We start from the raw sequence: 15,606 nt of genomic DNA, 5'->3' as shown, positions 1-15,606 counted from the left end.
CACAGCTCACTTCAGTCAGTGATGGTCAACATAACATACTGCTGCTCTCTGACTCTTGCTTTACTTCGAGACCACAGAACTGTACTTTCAGTCACAACTTCGCTAAGGGGAAAGGAGATGGGGACTGGGACTTCTAGGTGCCTCAGACTATTCAGCCCTGAGTTTCACACCCTGGAAAGAGTAACTCCACCTGCTTCCAACCAAGAAAAGAAAAAAAGGAAGAAACAGTCCTAGCCTTGAGTTGTGGCATGAGCTTTGTTGCAATGAGACAGGGTTAAATCTCACTCCTTCCTGGGCTTTTCCCAGAACATGCCTTCCTTATAACTGAGAAGGAAGGAAAATCTTTCTGCACTAAGGCAAGGAGAAGATGGATTGGAGATAAGCTCTGGTGACTGACACTGAAGTCAATATTCACTCTTCCCATGGGCTAGGTCAGAGGCAGAATAATGCCTAAATGTAGCCCAGTTTTTGTATTCTTGGATACACCTATCCAAGGGATACTTGCCCTTCTCTTAGAAGGCTTGATTCCTACCAGGCAAACACATCCTTCCCAGCCCTTTTCTCCACCAGCATAATACGTCTCCAAATACATTTCCAACTACATCACTCAGTCATTTTTTTTGTTTTTTGGAGGGAGGGTTGGAAAGCAGAGGGTTAATGAGTATTACAGGCTTATTTAGGAAATGGAAAAGCAGAAAAAAGTCATTCTGCTCACTCTCCCTGATCTCCTCCATTCAGCAAGATTCTCCTTCCCAGTCAGCCCTATTTCCCTCCCTGCACACAGCCACCCTAGAGATCAGACCTGTTAGTCCCTCTTTATACCAATGTTCATTTGATTCCTGTAAAGCAATCATTAACAGGATACTTCTGACTTAGCAGGTACTGCAGAAAGCTATACCTTCTTCTTAAGCTTCCGCTGCTGCCTTTTATATATCAAACTGAAATGTAATTATCTTCACGGTGCAGGGTGTAAATCAGGGGCGCGTGTCAAGGTGATTTCCTTCAGGGTTTTATTTTATTTCGTAATAATATTTGACACAGGGCTTAAAGGTGCTGTTACCTGCCTAATCGCATGAAACAATTTCATGTGCAAACAGCTGGTAGGTGTGAAAACTACCATAAACCAGTTCAAGAGGATTCTCTTCCTTCCTTCTCTAGAAATAGTTCTTGGAAAATGTGCCCTGGCATTGACGTTTCCCCACCAGAGAAACCAAACTGGGAAAAACTGCTCGAGGGCCACTTTCCCCTTCCAATGTTCACACGTGTAGAAACCAGCCTGTCCTCGTAGGGTGGGTGCCTGTATGTCTCTGTGCCTTGCTCCCCTGCTCTGCTGCGAAGGGAGAAACAGGAAACTGGGGTCTCCATGTGTTAAGCCTGCCAGGTTGGAAGGAATAGAGTTAATTTGGAAGGTGGGGCTGGATGGTGTTTTACTTGAGAGAGTGCTTCCCTTTTACTGGGTCCATCTTTACCAATGAAGGTTTCCCAATCCTAATCCCTCACAATAAAATAGTTTGGGAGTGGGTGTTAAGGGGTGCACTGAATTCTCCCTCTGAGCTGGCTCTCTTAAGCCAGCTGTCTTAAAGCATCCCATGAACCAGGGTCTCCCTTTAGAGAAGAAGGCAAGCTTTTTTGGGCAGGAGCAGCAGTCCAAGCAGGACTGATTACAGCAAGGTTTTCAGGCCATGCTTTGGCCTGTGTTACTCCAATACCTAACACGTTTGGCTGCCGCTCTGCTCAGGTATAGATTTCTGTGTTCGGCCTCTCTTGACATCAATTCCCTGCTTCTGTACTCATTGCTTCGAGTCCCTGCAGTACACGCACACATGTGCATATACACTTTCACATACACAGGGACCACTTGGTCCTACAAAGGTACTGCACAGGCTTATCGAGGGGATACAAAGCTTCTGAGGGCTGTGCAGGCACACGCAGGCACTCTGTGGGGGTGCACAAAAAGTCTCGATGCTGGAAGTTCAGCTGAGCAGCTGGGCTGTGCTGCTCCAAGCACATCCAAAGTCCTGGGGAGCTGAGGCTCTCTGGTCTTATTTACAAACCCAGGACTGGTATATGCTTCCCTGAAAGGCAAACCGCTTCTTCACATAGGGATGTTCAGGAACACAGGGATGAATCAAGTCCAGATGTGAAACCAACATGCATAAATTAAAGCACAATAAACCCCCTAGGGTAACTGTTCTTATGCAGGAGTGAAGTGAGCAAAGCTAAAAAAAAGCTGAGCTCCCACTCGCTTTTTGCACCAGGTGCGCTTTGGAAGCAGAGTTTTGTGTCCCTGCTTCAGCAGACCCGAGTGCACCAGCAGAAAAGCAAAGGGCATGCAGAGCAGAAGGGGAGGACTTGAGCCAGTCCTCCCGTGCTGCTCCTTAGCAGGAATGAAGGCCTCAGAATCTGTCTTAGAGAGAGGGAAAAGGAGCGAGCATGAGAGATGGCAATCTTGGAACAATAGCAGTTATTTATAAGTCTATTTTGTGCATTATAGATCATAGCCAAGAGGCATCTGCCTGAGGTCTGAGTTAGTCAGAGTGGGGTTGAGAGGGGAGGTGGGCAGTTGGTTGAAGTCTCCAAGTCACTATTTTTTTCTCCTCAGGGTAGCTGGCATTGTCAATGATGGTTTAACCTATTTGCAGTAATAATCCCTGTAATAAAGGCATTTCTTTTAATCTCATAGCCCAAATGGCTGTGTGGAAGGGTAGGGGAGCCACTATGCTGTAAGGCTCTCTGTGTAGTTTGCCAGTGAAGTGGTGAGCCAGCGATATGCTGTAATTTCTTTAATACACTCCCAGCCCACTAACCCCCACAAGGCAGGAGAATCCTTTCCAGGAAGGGAGTTGGCAGGGACTGTCCCTTCCCCCCCCCCCAAAAGAGTTCCTCCCTGTGGATTAAGGCATCTCACATCTGGAGCGATATTAGATCGTTTAGGTTTCTGATGCATTCTGAAAAATCAAATGCCTCTAATCCTGCCCACCATCTGGCCCAAACCCCTCGCCAGCTGGTAGGTTCCCTTTTGCACACCCAGCAGTCTTGGTGCCAAGATGTTTGCCCTGGTGTTGCAGGGACTGTGGCTGCACAGAAGGATGAGTCTGAGGCAGGAGCTATTGCTTCAGGCACCAGGGCTGGTGTACTTGGTGTACTTGGTGTACTTGGTGGCAAAGGTGTTGCAGCGGGTCTCAAGAGATCGGGGGCCAACTGTTCTGCAGGTTCATCAGCTTAACCCCGAGGCAAGTCCCTGAGAGGGGCAGAGATGTCTGAGCTAGCAGAAACTGTTCTGACCCTGGGACCAGGAGCAATGAAGTTGCATCGACACAGCAGCAGTGCTAACAAGTCCTCTGGGACAGCTTTACTACTTTGGGACCAAGCTATATGAACATACCGTTCGCTTAGGACTGTGAGCAGGTTTGTGTCGGTGCCATTTGAGTAGAATAGGCAAGGCCTGCAGGTCTCCCAGCTGTCTGAATTGCACAGAGAGATCCTCTAAAGGCTGTGGATAGAGCTGGGCTAGTTATTTGTCTGTGTTTCTTTCTATTCCTCAATACAAAACCGCTCTCCTTCCTCCCCCCTGCTTTTAAGGCTTCAAACTTGACCTCAGCAGAAAGTGAATGTCCAGCCGCTTGTAGCTCGTCGTCACACTTACCTAACTCCACTTAATGAGGTGCAGACCTCACTGTTTCTATAACTCCAGCTTTGATAGCTGGCTAAGTCCTTCCCTGCTCACCCATTACAGAATGTGTGGTTGGTGAACTCTCAGCTGAGCACTGTGGCAGCATGTTGGCCAGCCAGGCGAGGAAGGGTCTGACCGAGTGGGTTTGTAACCTGCTCTCCTAGAGCTTTTCCCCAGGCTCTGGGTAACGACAGGAGACAGGAGCTTTTTGCGTATTTACCAGATATCTGCTCCCTGAGTCACTGAGAACAGCGTGACACAAGTTGTACTGAATTTGCACTGAACAGCAGGATAGGAAGACAGGGCTGGCAGCGGACAGCAAAGAAGGACTGACAGCAAGATAAGCCTAAAGCGCTAAGGCAGTAGGTGGAGTTGCCATTTCCTATAAGTGATATTCTTGCTGAATATCTTTACCCCCTTATATCTGGGCCCCTGGTGTTAGGGGCTCCATGCAGTGGGTTGGAAAGGGCAAGGCTTGCAAGAAGCCAGGAGGCTGTGAGGAAACTCTCCTTCATCCCTGTGTGCTGGGCGATGCTTTCACACACGAAACCATGGTGAAAGCAACAGGCTTTAGGCTGGCTCCACCAGCGGGACGTCAGATGGATGAGGTTGCCTCAGCCAAAAGACAACAATGGCAGCCCAGGGGCTCTGCCTGGTCTCCTCCCCAGACAGATCATTTCCATACTGAGTAATGTTATTCATGAGGGTGCCTGGGGGCCCTAGTGGTGCTAAGAGACTTTTATAGAGCTGCAAATCCCAGCTGCTCCAACTAGGGAATAAACAGCTGTGAGCAAGTGAGAGATTTAGCAGTGCTGGGACTGTGGAGCAGTTTGCAGAAGCTTCCATGGGATTAATGAAGATGAAGCTGACTGACTGTATCCGCAGGTATATGAGCCCTGAGAGGGAAGGAGAACCTGCTCCACCATGAAGAGAGGCAGGATAGAGGGCTGAGGTGCAGGCCGGAACATACTCAGCGGTGTAAGTGATGATTTAGAGCTCCTGCCTTCCGCTGAAGGTACGGTGTCTGTTACAGCCTGACTGCCGTGCTCTCACAAAGCAACTATGGCTTCCCGAGGAACGCCTGGACATTTGTCACAGCAACTATCCCCACTTTGGAGAGGACAGCCTAGCCGGGTGCCACAGGACCTGGCAGACAGGGCCATTGTGTGTGGTAGCCACGTGGGATGGAGGATGACCTACTGGTGTCGGCAGGAGAGGAGAAGCCTTCATCTCTGTCACTGGTGAGGGATGCTGAAGTAAAAAGCAGTTGTTTTCTTACTCTGGAGGGCCACTGAGGAAGATGTTGGTTTGCAGGCTATGTGGGTGGCAAGTAGTAGCTCTGGGCCAATCCAGCTAATGGTGTCAGTCCTATAAGCTGGGGAGAGAAAGGAGGGCAGAGAGTAGTGTGGGTGCGTAATAAGCAGTAACTTTGTGAATGGTATAGAGCCTGCTCAGGCTAATGCAGGGGGTTTTATTCCAAACTGTCCACGAAAGGTAGCTTGCAAATTGCACTTGCGATTGCTACCTCAGCTGCTACAATCAAAGCTGAAGAAATAAGCAACTCAGAAAGCTGTGAGAGGCAGCTAAAAATAAGGCAGGTCAAAAAGGAAAACAAGTGAGAGCAGAGCTGAGCAGCACAGTGACGGCTTCAGCAGCAGAGCAGGGCAGCATGCCCTGCTGCCAGCAAAGGGGCTAGGAGGTGTAAAGTGGCTCCTCGTGTTTGGGGAGCTGGAAGGGGCTAATTCCCTCCCTGCTCCATCTTCTCAGCATCAAAGGAAGTAGGGCTACAATCAAGCCTAAAGTAAGGGGCAAGAGCAAATCTGCCTTAACTTGCATGGTGAGAGAACAATTTCTGGATCCTGTTAATCCTGCATAGATCATATTAACACCAGTAAAAGACAGTTCTCTCTGTAAAAATGTCAACATTTATTAAGTCTTGTAGTACAAACAGCTGGATTTCATCATCATCTTTTTCTTTGGGATTTCTGGGGGGAGAGGGCCAGTGTTTGCTTTTAACGTTATTTTGCAGAGACTTGGTTGTTTCAAAAAGCGGATGAGTCATGGTGACCCTGGAAGGGTCTACACCAGTGAAGGGATCTTTCACATACTGTTGGCACCTGAATGTCTTCTAGTCTGGGGGTTTAATGTCCAGAACGTGCTGTCGGTTTTGCCGCGTGTCTCTCTTTACTCCCTTTCTTTTCTTGCTAGTGAGTATAGCTGCTGTGGACACTATTGAGTTACAGTAAGCTGCAGCTGCCCTCCATGGAGCCAGTGTTCAGGATCTGTCTCGCCTCTTGCTGTATCCAAGGCCCAGGGAGTTCAGACCTTCAGCTCCTGAATGCACCTGGCCAAATCCCATGACAGTGAGGGCAGCCAAGGAAAAGGAACAGCCCTAGAGGCAAACTTTCTGGCTCTGCATCTGCAGGGAGAACTGTCAGGTTCAGATTTGGAGCTAGCTGCTGGGAGATGGTTGCAGGATGAATTACTCCCTGCTCTGCCCTCAGTCTGGGGAGAGAGATAACAGACCAGTTTCATGTCACAGACTATACATGGCCTGCTTTTCCATCCTTTACATCCCTCGATTCCCTGTATTAATACAACCTCGTTGGCTGCTGGGCAGGTGTGAGGTATTAGAGAGCACCCTAAAGAAATCCAGCAATGTCCTCCCCATCTGAGACCCACAGCAATACCAGATGTGAAGCTGAAGCTGCATCTATCACTGCACACAGGACCCAAAGCATCCCCTAGAAGGGCAATGCCTTGCTGAGCAGCTGCCAGGCAGCAGCCGTGTTCACAGCCACCCTCTGTGGGGTCTTATCTAAGGTGGGGTAAAACTTCTGTGGCAGAGTAAGGATGTTGCATGTCCTTGACTCACTTTCCACATGCTGGACTTTGGTTTTCGCTTCAGAGTGTGGCCTGACTTGCAGCTACAAGAGAATCAGGCCCTAAAACATCAAGGAGTCCTGAAAAATCCAACTGAAGCAGATATGGTGGTCACATGCCCCAGCACCTGTGGGGCACAGCCATGATGGATGTTGTTGATCTTCATGTGCAACACGGAATTGCCTTTTTAGATAGGAGTTATCAATTTTGCTGCCATAGCAACCCCAAAAGTCACCTAGAGGACATTCTCTCTGGCACAGGAGAGGCATTTTATGTATAAGATAGGGGAGTCAGAGTTTCTGGACTCTGAGGCCAGGCTGGAGGGTGTGACATCCCAGGGATCATAGCAGGAGAAGGCTGGGAGCCAGAAAACTGGGTTCAGCTCCTAGCACTATCACAGCAATTAGAGCAGTCCAGCCTCTCTTTGTATCTCAGTTTCCCCACTCCATGGGCTAGGAATGGAAAGACGATCCCTATCTCCTCCAGAGAAATTAAAGTTGCAGACTGTGTGCTTTTATGGAGCTTAAAAAGTACAAAAACTGAATCGAGAGACGACAGACAGAGAGAGGGGGGAAAAAAAAAGAATGAGGTTGTCTGTAGCTGACCAGAGAGGTGGCTGGTTTCCCTTTTTTTCTCCCAGCACAGAAAGGGAGCTATGGAGGTTTAACCAAGCTGACTCTGCCTGCACACAGTGGGCACCCAGCTGCAAAGGGCACTGCTTCATACTACTGGGCTGCCACTCTGCTGATGAGCTGTTATTGCCATTTAGATGACCCCCTCAAAACATGAAGAGTCCAACCTGCCTTTTCCTGTTCTGCGCACACTTAAAAGCCAGCAAAATGCATGAAACAGATGACCCAAATTTGCTTGCTCTTATTTCCCCGGGCACCAGGGACCACCCGTGCCACTGACCCTAAGGCCCACTGCTCATCAGAACGGAGTATTCAGTCCTGAAAATGGGTGCTGGTGTTTAATGTCACAACCCAGCTGCTCTCCCAACATCATCATTCCTACATGACCTCCCACATGCACAAACCTGTATAGAGTTTAATATTACTGAGGCCCACTATCCCTTTGTCAAATTTGGTTGAAATCTGCCAAAGGGTCCAAGAGCTGTAGGAGGGAACAGAAAAACAATTGCCTTTACTCATGTATGCAGACACAGTGCAATCTCACAAGTTCCCTTTCCTTAGGAAAACAGGCTAAAACTGGTATTCAACCATTTCAATTCTTTTATGTGAATATTTCAAAACCAAAAGTTTATCAAAACTGCCCTTTTCAGTGCAAAGTGTTTCAGTTTAGCTAAATTGCTATTTTCCATCCAAAGTCTGATTTCTCTGAAATACTTGCAGACAGATTTATTCAGCATCTCAGAGAAACCAGGGGTCTCTTCCTGATGATACTTGATTCTGTCTTATGTTCATATGAAATACTGTACATTTTAAGCATGTTTTTGTCTGTCCCTAAGTTGATGTTGGCCTCCTCTGCCCACCAACTGCTTTAAGTGTATTAATTTTATTAGAAAACATTGTCAAAGCTGCATCTCTGTGCTTGCATCTGGGATGCCAGCTCTGAAAAGCACATTTCATTTTCACTCTGACCCACTGAACACTGATTGCAAGCAACGATTTCTTCTGCTTTCCCATCATCTCTGCGGTGCCCTCCTTTTTGTTTGCAGTTTATGGTCACTGACTCTGGATTGTGTCATTATTTGTCTTTGTTCCATGTTTTAACCTTTGTTAGAGACGCGGCCATTGTGCAATTTCTGTTCACTGACCTATAATACCCTAATTTAGTTGGCATTTTGATCCTGGATTCCTGGTGTACAATCCATCATGTGCAGCACCTCTTTCCCTTTCTGTCTTCATCACTTCCCCGCTCTTTCATTCCCTCCTACCTACCTTTAAAAAGGTGTCCTGTGTATTTCTCTACCCTCTTCATACTCCACTCTGCCTCTCCTCTGTTTTTTCCTTTCTCTCTTTCTCTCTCTTTCTCTCAAGTCAGCCTCCCCTTCCAATGCTGCTTCTCTCTCAATCCCTGTACTGTATGTATCATGTCTCCGAGAGGTGCTGCAATGAAAGAAGATATCTGTTGATCCTCTCAGGATGAGGCTGATAAGGAAACCGCTTTTCTGCTGAGGCTGGAAATTTTGGCAGAGCAAGGAGTGTTGGTAGCTGAGATAATGGCCATAAAAGCAAGCACTGGGAAGCGGAGCGCATCCATCACCTGAGGACCAGCAGCATGTGCATGCATGTGGTTTTCGCCATCACACGAGGGAGCTGCTATTGCCTTTTTGCACTTGGTTATCAGAGAATGAGAAGGAGGAGATGGACGAAGCAACATTCTGGCCAGCTCCTGACACCAGAGCCTTTCCTGGATTGCCTCTTGCCAGCAGTAAAGGGAGGAACCTGTGCAGCTCATCACATCTTTCCAACCGCATTGCAGGATCCTCTCCCAGCAGAGTCCAGAGGGAGTAGGCTCAGCCTTGCTGTGCTCAGCTCCTGCTGAGTCACTAACTACCCCCTGAGGACAAGGGGCCGGGGCTCTTCCGTTCCTCTCTGGCCTCTCCCAGCATCCCCAGTGACTGAGATCAACAATGATATTCGACAACCATGACAACATGAGGGCAGCGCTGTTTAGGAGTCTGAATGCTTGCTCAGAGCACAGTTTCTCCCAGTTCGCCTCCCCCCGTCCCCATTGACTTTGACTCGCTCTCTGATGTTATTTCCCTGTCAGGAGACCCCGGCTGGGAGCTGCTCACAACGTTACCTGCTCACATTGTTTTTTCCGGCCCTGGGGACGTGAACATTGGGAGGCCTGGGAGAAAGCAGTCAGACCAGGAGGGCTGCCCATGCAGATTTCCCTCTGTAACACAATGCCTAACCCCGGTCCTTGTCTCCCATGCGGACAAGTCACAAGATGCTGGTTTTGCTCAACACTGTGCAGGCAGCATGGAAAATACCTTAACCACAGGGCAGCGTCAGGCCAAGAGGGAAGAGAAGATGGAAAGACAGGAAGATAGAAAGTCAGTGCCTTGCTTTTTCAGTCTGGCAAAAGGAAGAGAAACCAGTTTTGTTCATCTTTTGCAATGCGGCCTGAGGTCAGCTGTGAAATTGCTCAAGATAATTAGTTTATGGAGGAGGTAAAGCAGGTAAATAATTTAGAAGTGAGTGGAGTACCACAACTGTGATAGCTGTGTGCTTGTCTTTGGATAGTTAGAGCCCCATTTGCCACCCGAGAGGGGCAGCTCCCCCGTACATACCCGCAGGAGCACTGCCAAGGGTCCATCGCTTGGGAGCCCTGTGCCTGGGCAGCCCTGCTGCATCAAGGCATCCAACTTTCTCTGCTCCTGCCTCCTCACTGTGATACTTGTACGCCTCTTTCCTCCTCAAAATGACAAGCCTGGGGAGCCACGCTTGGCCGTGATGTAAGCCAGGGAACGGGCCAGTTCTGCGGGAGGCACATTTCATCCTGTGTGCAAACACCCAGGGGGGAAGCACACATGCAAGAAAACGCCCAGTGGCTCTTTTGGCAGCCCCTGAATCTCTCCTTTTCTATCACCGTGGTGGCATTGTAATGAGAACACGAAAGAGGGAGATAACGCTGAAGGGAGGAAAATAAGGCCTGGGTTTTTTTCTCTCTTGCCTATTTAGAAAGAAAGGCAAGCTGTGGCACACAGGCCTATCAGATCTGTCAGCACGACAACTGGCAAGAGGCTGGAAGGGGAACGTGCTATTGTACGAGCCGTGCTGCTCGGCGGACTCTCTCGCTGGCTCGGGGAAGGAGAGAGAAAACAGAGGCAGACCAAGATGCAGGGTGTTCAATAGGGAGCCAGAGACATTTGTTATCAAAATGGAAATGCGTCTCTTTATTGATGAAGGTGTCGCTGCTTCCCATTGTCTCTTGTGCCAGCCCAGTGAAAGGCTCTTTTGATGGCTCCCTGTTTGTGCACGGGCTATGAAATTGCTTTAGAAGACAAAAGGAGTGCGTGTTTATTGGTAATGAAAAGGAGGTGAGGGCTACGTTTCTCTAACCCCAGCTCACCACGCGAGTGCAATTTCCCCGGGAGCAGCTGTCAAAGGCTTGCAGAGAAAATTGGAAGGCTGGATCTGAATGTGGGGCCGCTGATGAACGGGGAGAGTTGTCGCTCTTTCGCAGGGCTAATGTGGCCATCTGCTCTGTTTTAGCAGGCCTGCTCCAATCCAAGTGTATCAAAACCCTCCAGGCCGCTTGTTCACTCCTCCCTGCTTCACTGGTTTCCATTAGCAGAGAGGACAGGACAGGGACACACCACCGCCTGCCAGGTAGCGCAGTGTCAGCCACTGCCCAGGCACGGAGATGGGGTCTTCCCTCGCTGGGGAAAGGAAGAGGAGGAACCTGTAGCTGAAAGAGTCTGAGGGTTGTACGTCTCCCCTTTCTAGCTACCCTATGGATTGGCAGTGACTTTAACTGGGGTGTGCACCAGGGAGAGAGGGATGCATGTAAAGCAGCATCAGAACTGCCTGGATGACACCTGCAGGGAACACGCCAGACACTGTAACACCACACAGCAAAGCCAACAAACTTACAGTACCCAAAGCACAGATCTCTCACAGCCAAGCTAAAACAGCAACTCCATCAGGCAGCAGCAGCAGAGAGCTGTTACCCAGCCGCTGCGTGGTCTGCTTCCCCCGCACTGCTACACTCCCGTGCACACGAACACAGCTGGCTGTGCCAAAACATGATTTACGCATGGACAGACCAGTATTTGCCTCCTTCTCACACTCAGTTTCTTGCACCCAACGCCAAGCAATGTTGCGTGCTGCAACAAGTGTTGCGTGCTGCTCCCAGCTCCCCTGCCTCCCTCCCGGGGCTGTCCCACCTTTCCACCTCCGTGCTGCTCTGCTGTCACACAGGTGTGTCCATGTGTGTATCATTGCACACACACGCACACACACACACTCAGCTCATTAACTAATAGCGGCCTTAATAGGAATGTGTTTCTTTCTTCACCTAGCCTCTCTCAGATGAAAAGTTTAATCACACAGTCATGCTCAGCCAGCCTAGCTCCTTTATCTGTGCAATAAAGAAATGGTTTATGGCAGGGAGACGCCTCAGCTGAGCTGTCAATTCCACACAGGCCCTTATCAGCGCTCCCACATGGTGCAAGGCCCTCGGAAATTAGGCGCAGGATTCACATGTCTAACAAGCGGGGTTAAATGCTCTATATTTTTTCCCCCTGTTTTTCCCCTCAGCTGCTCCTTCTTCTCCCCTCCCTCCTCCTTCTCACCAGTTACAACACTGACAACGGCTTTAAAAGGACAGTCTTGCCTGACTCCTGGTAAAAGATGTTAATATATTGTAGTCTGTTCTTTATTTGATCATCGGTTTATTAAAACTGCCTGAGGTGATAGCATTTCTGCAAGAACAAATCGCCTGCTCTCTCCTTTAATCCATTAGCAGATCAATTTATTGGCAAGACAAAGGCAAGTGGCTGTGGCTTGTTTGGGGGCTCATGCCCCCTTTCACCAGGAGGAGAGGCAGTAGGAGATGGGAGCGTAGCTGGGTTTCAGTGGCGTTGCTAAGCCACAACCCTGTGCCTTTCAACTCCAAGCAGACGTGGTTTTCCGAATCTTTCTGGTCTTGAACATACTTGATTTCCATTTATGGATCTCACCCACACCCTGCAGAGCTCTTCTTTGGTGGGTGCCTGGTCCCCAAGGGTGCCGCCCAGACCCTCAGCCCTGCCTAGCAGGACCCTCCACCTTCCATGCTGAGCAGGGCTGTTGCTCTCTCGTTATCTCATTTTCTCCACAGGTTTCGGTCCAATCTCAGTGCACCCCCAGCACCACAGCCCCGCTCCAACAGGCCTCTCCTGCCCTGCGAAACCCCTAGAGTGAAAGTCCTCCCCGACCCTGCTCTCTCCTTGCCCGCGGCAGGGTTCCTTCATCTCTCAGAATAAGGTGCCCAACACCAAGTTGCACTCCTCTGTCCAAAATTTTGCTGGTGGTCACCATGGGTATAATACTGCTGTCCAGCTGCAGGAGAAAAATGCGACTGATTTTTCTCACCCCCGCCACCCAGCAGCAAAGGCCATTTGTATTCAGCAAGCCAGCCCTCCTGCATTTGCACTCAGGGATGGAGTTATTGCAGGAAGATCAGGGATCTGTAACTCCCACTGGAAGCGCTGCCTGGTGCAGCCCCAGCCCTACTGAATTTGCACCCAGCCTTGTCTTCTCCCAGACCCCTGCCAATACCCACAAAATCTCAGCCCTCTTCACCCCTCTCATCAGCTGCAAATGCTTATTCCCCTTCTGATCTGCCCTCCAGCTCAGCCGCGAATGTGCGGGAACATTTTTACAGTGACAGTAGCTTGTTACAGACTGCAGTGCCTGCCACATAAAAGTCAGCAGCAACATAGAGGAGCGATTAATGATAATGGTTGACATTTTATACAGTGCCTTCCAGTCTAAGTGTTGCAGGGTGCTTAGCAGGTTGCGTCAAGATACAGCCCCTTGTTTCCTCCAGAGCTAGAAAAACAACCCCCTGGGGAGTACAACATGAAAGCTGGCTTAATGGCATGCAGCAAGCATTGGCCAGGAACCTGGGTGGGGAGGTGGACAGGGAGGTTGGGTCCCTTCCTTCTGAACCGGAGCAAGGGCACCCAAGTCTTTCAAACTTCACTAGCATGCCTAACTGACCCAGTTTCAGTCATTTTATAGGCACTGTTGTTATAATTCCTAGAAGCCTTGGGGCAAGGCCTGGGGCAGATGTGCGCTTGGCTAAGGGGAGAAGTAGCCCCATACACTATTGCTGGACCTGTGACTTGGACTCCGGCTTGCTTCGCCCTGTAAGCCAGATTCTAGCTGTCCTCCCGCCTTCTCCCACCCAATATCCTGCTCCCTGTACCAAGCTGAAAGTTTTTTCTGTGAATCTCTAAAGAGGTCTGTAGTGCCAGGTATTCCACTCAGTGCCAGGCTGATTCATTAAGGTCTTTTACTTCTGGCTTCCAATTGCAACAGAATTTAGAAATCTTTTCAAGCTTCTTTTCACAGCAATTAGCCACAAAAAAATACTCCCCTCCGTCTGCACAGACACACTGCATACCAAAGGACTCCCCTTAAGGAAGGCTCTTCTCCCCGGGAAAACAACATTCTCTTTGCAGATTTTGCTAAATGCTTTTGCCAGAAGAAAAAGAGCAAGAGGGTATAAAACCTCATGTGTGGTTCTTGCAGTGGGGGTGCAGAGACTTGGGTTTGGGCTTGCAAAAAGACTTAGCTCAAGGTAGTTCAGGCTATTTAAAATCATCCCTAGCCTGCTATACAGCAAAAGTGTGCCATGACTTTGAAGTGACTAAGAAGTGTAAAAAAAGTCCCCCTGCCATCTTACCTCTGGCTTCAGCCAGGAAGAGAGACAAGCAGAGAAAGGCAGAGTGGGTGGAAGCCTTCCAAGATCTGCTGAACTCCCTCCTCTTCTCTCTTGCTGCTTTTGGGCCTTTTGAAAAGAAAGCTGCCTTCAGCACTGATGATTACTGCTGGACAAGGCTGCTGTGGCTTGAGTTAAGGCAGCTTTCATTCATCCCCGGGAATCTGCATACTGCCAAGGCTAATGTCTGCCACCCTCGGTGAGAGACTGAAACTCAGAAACTCAGAAACAAAGTTCTGACCTAAACTCAGTGATGTTTCTGAAATATCTTCATCAGAACTGAGGCCTGTCTCAGCTGGCCATAATTTAATTTTCTTCCTTTCTTTCTTAGACATGTACAGCTGGGAAGACCTCAAGAGAACATCTCATCCCTCCACCTTTCACTGAAGCAGAATCAAATTTATCTAAACTTCCTTTCCAGATGCTGGCTAGGCCCACCTTCATAAGCCTCTGAGGGAGAAGATTCAATGACTCTGGTGGATAACTTGTTCCCATGCATCACTCCTCTCATAATTAGAAAGCTTTTCCTTATAACTCACAGGAGTTGTCTTGTTGCAATTTTCCCTCTCTCTTTCATTACAAATAAATAATGGATCAGGCAGTTCTCCTGGCCCCCTTGCTCAAAATGGACTTTTGACATGAGCCACAGGGAATCTGCACCCTCCAGAACCTAATTTTCTTGTTCCCAAGCAGAAGGCACTTGAAATTAAGGCCTGAGAAAACTGATTTGCACAAGCAAGGGGCATTTATGCAATATGTTGATTATAGACCAGCACTCCAGGATTCATACTCCCACAATGAATGTGCTGCCTCAGGGCATTAAGCTCCTGACTCACATGTCAGTGTTACAGGAAGAGCTGGCTGAATAATTCATCAATAATCCTACAAATTTGGCTTCCATTCCTGCCTATAAGCTCTCTGCATGGATATCTCTCTCCAAGAATCTATTCATTAAGTGAGGTTACTCATAGAAATGGCAGAGGGACTCTGGGGTGAAACCCTGCCCTCAGTGGAAGTTTTAAATTTTGGCTTTGTTTTGCAGCAAAAATTAGTTGTAAAAATTCAAGACTCAAAATGAAAGCTGTTTTGGATTGGCTATGCTGCTCACAAGGCATCATATCTGCCTCCTGAATAGCTGAACTCAACCCCTGGAATGAGATTCCAGGGTGAATAACAATATCACATTTGATTTCCACTAATGTGCTATAACATTGCTTAAAATTCACTTCTTCCAGTCAGACTGGTCTATCTATTTATCTGTCTATCTATCTATATAATTTTATTTCTAGAGAACCGATCACTGCACCATCTAATTATTAATTCATCCACTAGAATATTTGCTGCAAGCTCACATCAAAGGCACGTAGATACAGCCAGAGTAAATCAGCTGAAAAATGCAAACAGACATTGTCTGAAATCTGCTGGCAAAGACACCTCCCTTTATTTAATCCCAGTTTTCCAGGCCCCTTTAAATGGCCAAGCAGAATTCACAGACCCAGAAGGAGTCATGAAAATAAATGGAAGTTTAAATTTGCTCAAGGGTGAAAAGTCCCAGTGCAAATGGCAAAATCCGGTATAAGGGAGAACAGTATTATTATTTGTATTGCAGAAAAGTCTGGCAGTCCAGACATGCACCAGGACTCTGT

General features: G+C 48.5%; 1 long non-coding RNA gene across 1 annotated transcript in view; it reads left to right on the top strand.

Annotated features, from left to right (window-relative positions):
* The first annotated feature begins 4,442 nt into the window (after nt 1-4,442).
* The window catches only part of LOC135330496 (uncharacterized), a 94,668-nt gene continuing 83,504 nt past the window's right edge, over nt 4,443-15,606 (top strand). The window contains exon 1 of the long non-coding RNA XR_010392504.1: nt 4,443-4,914. This is a non-coding gene — a long non-coding RNA (uncharacterized LOC135330496). The remainder of the gene's footprint in view (nt 4,915-15,606) is intronic.

Source organism: Dromaius novaehollandiae, chromosome 21 (assembly GCF_036370855.1).
Source record: "Dromaius novaehollandiae isolate bDroNov1 chromosome 21, bDroNov1.hap1, whole genome shotgun sequence".
Classification (NCBI taxonomy): domain Eukaryota; kingdom Metazoa; phylum Chordata; class Aves; order Casuariiformes; family Dromaiidae; genus Dromaius; species Dromaius novaehollandiae.
The sequence above is the reverse complement of the archived record's forward strand: the minus strand, read 5'-3'. Positions and strand labels throughout refer to the sequence as shown.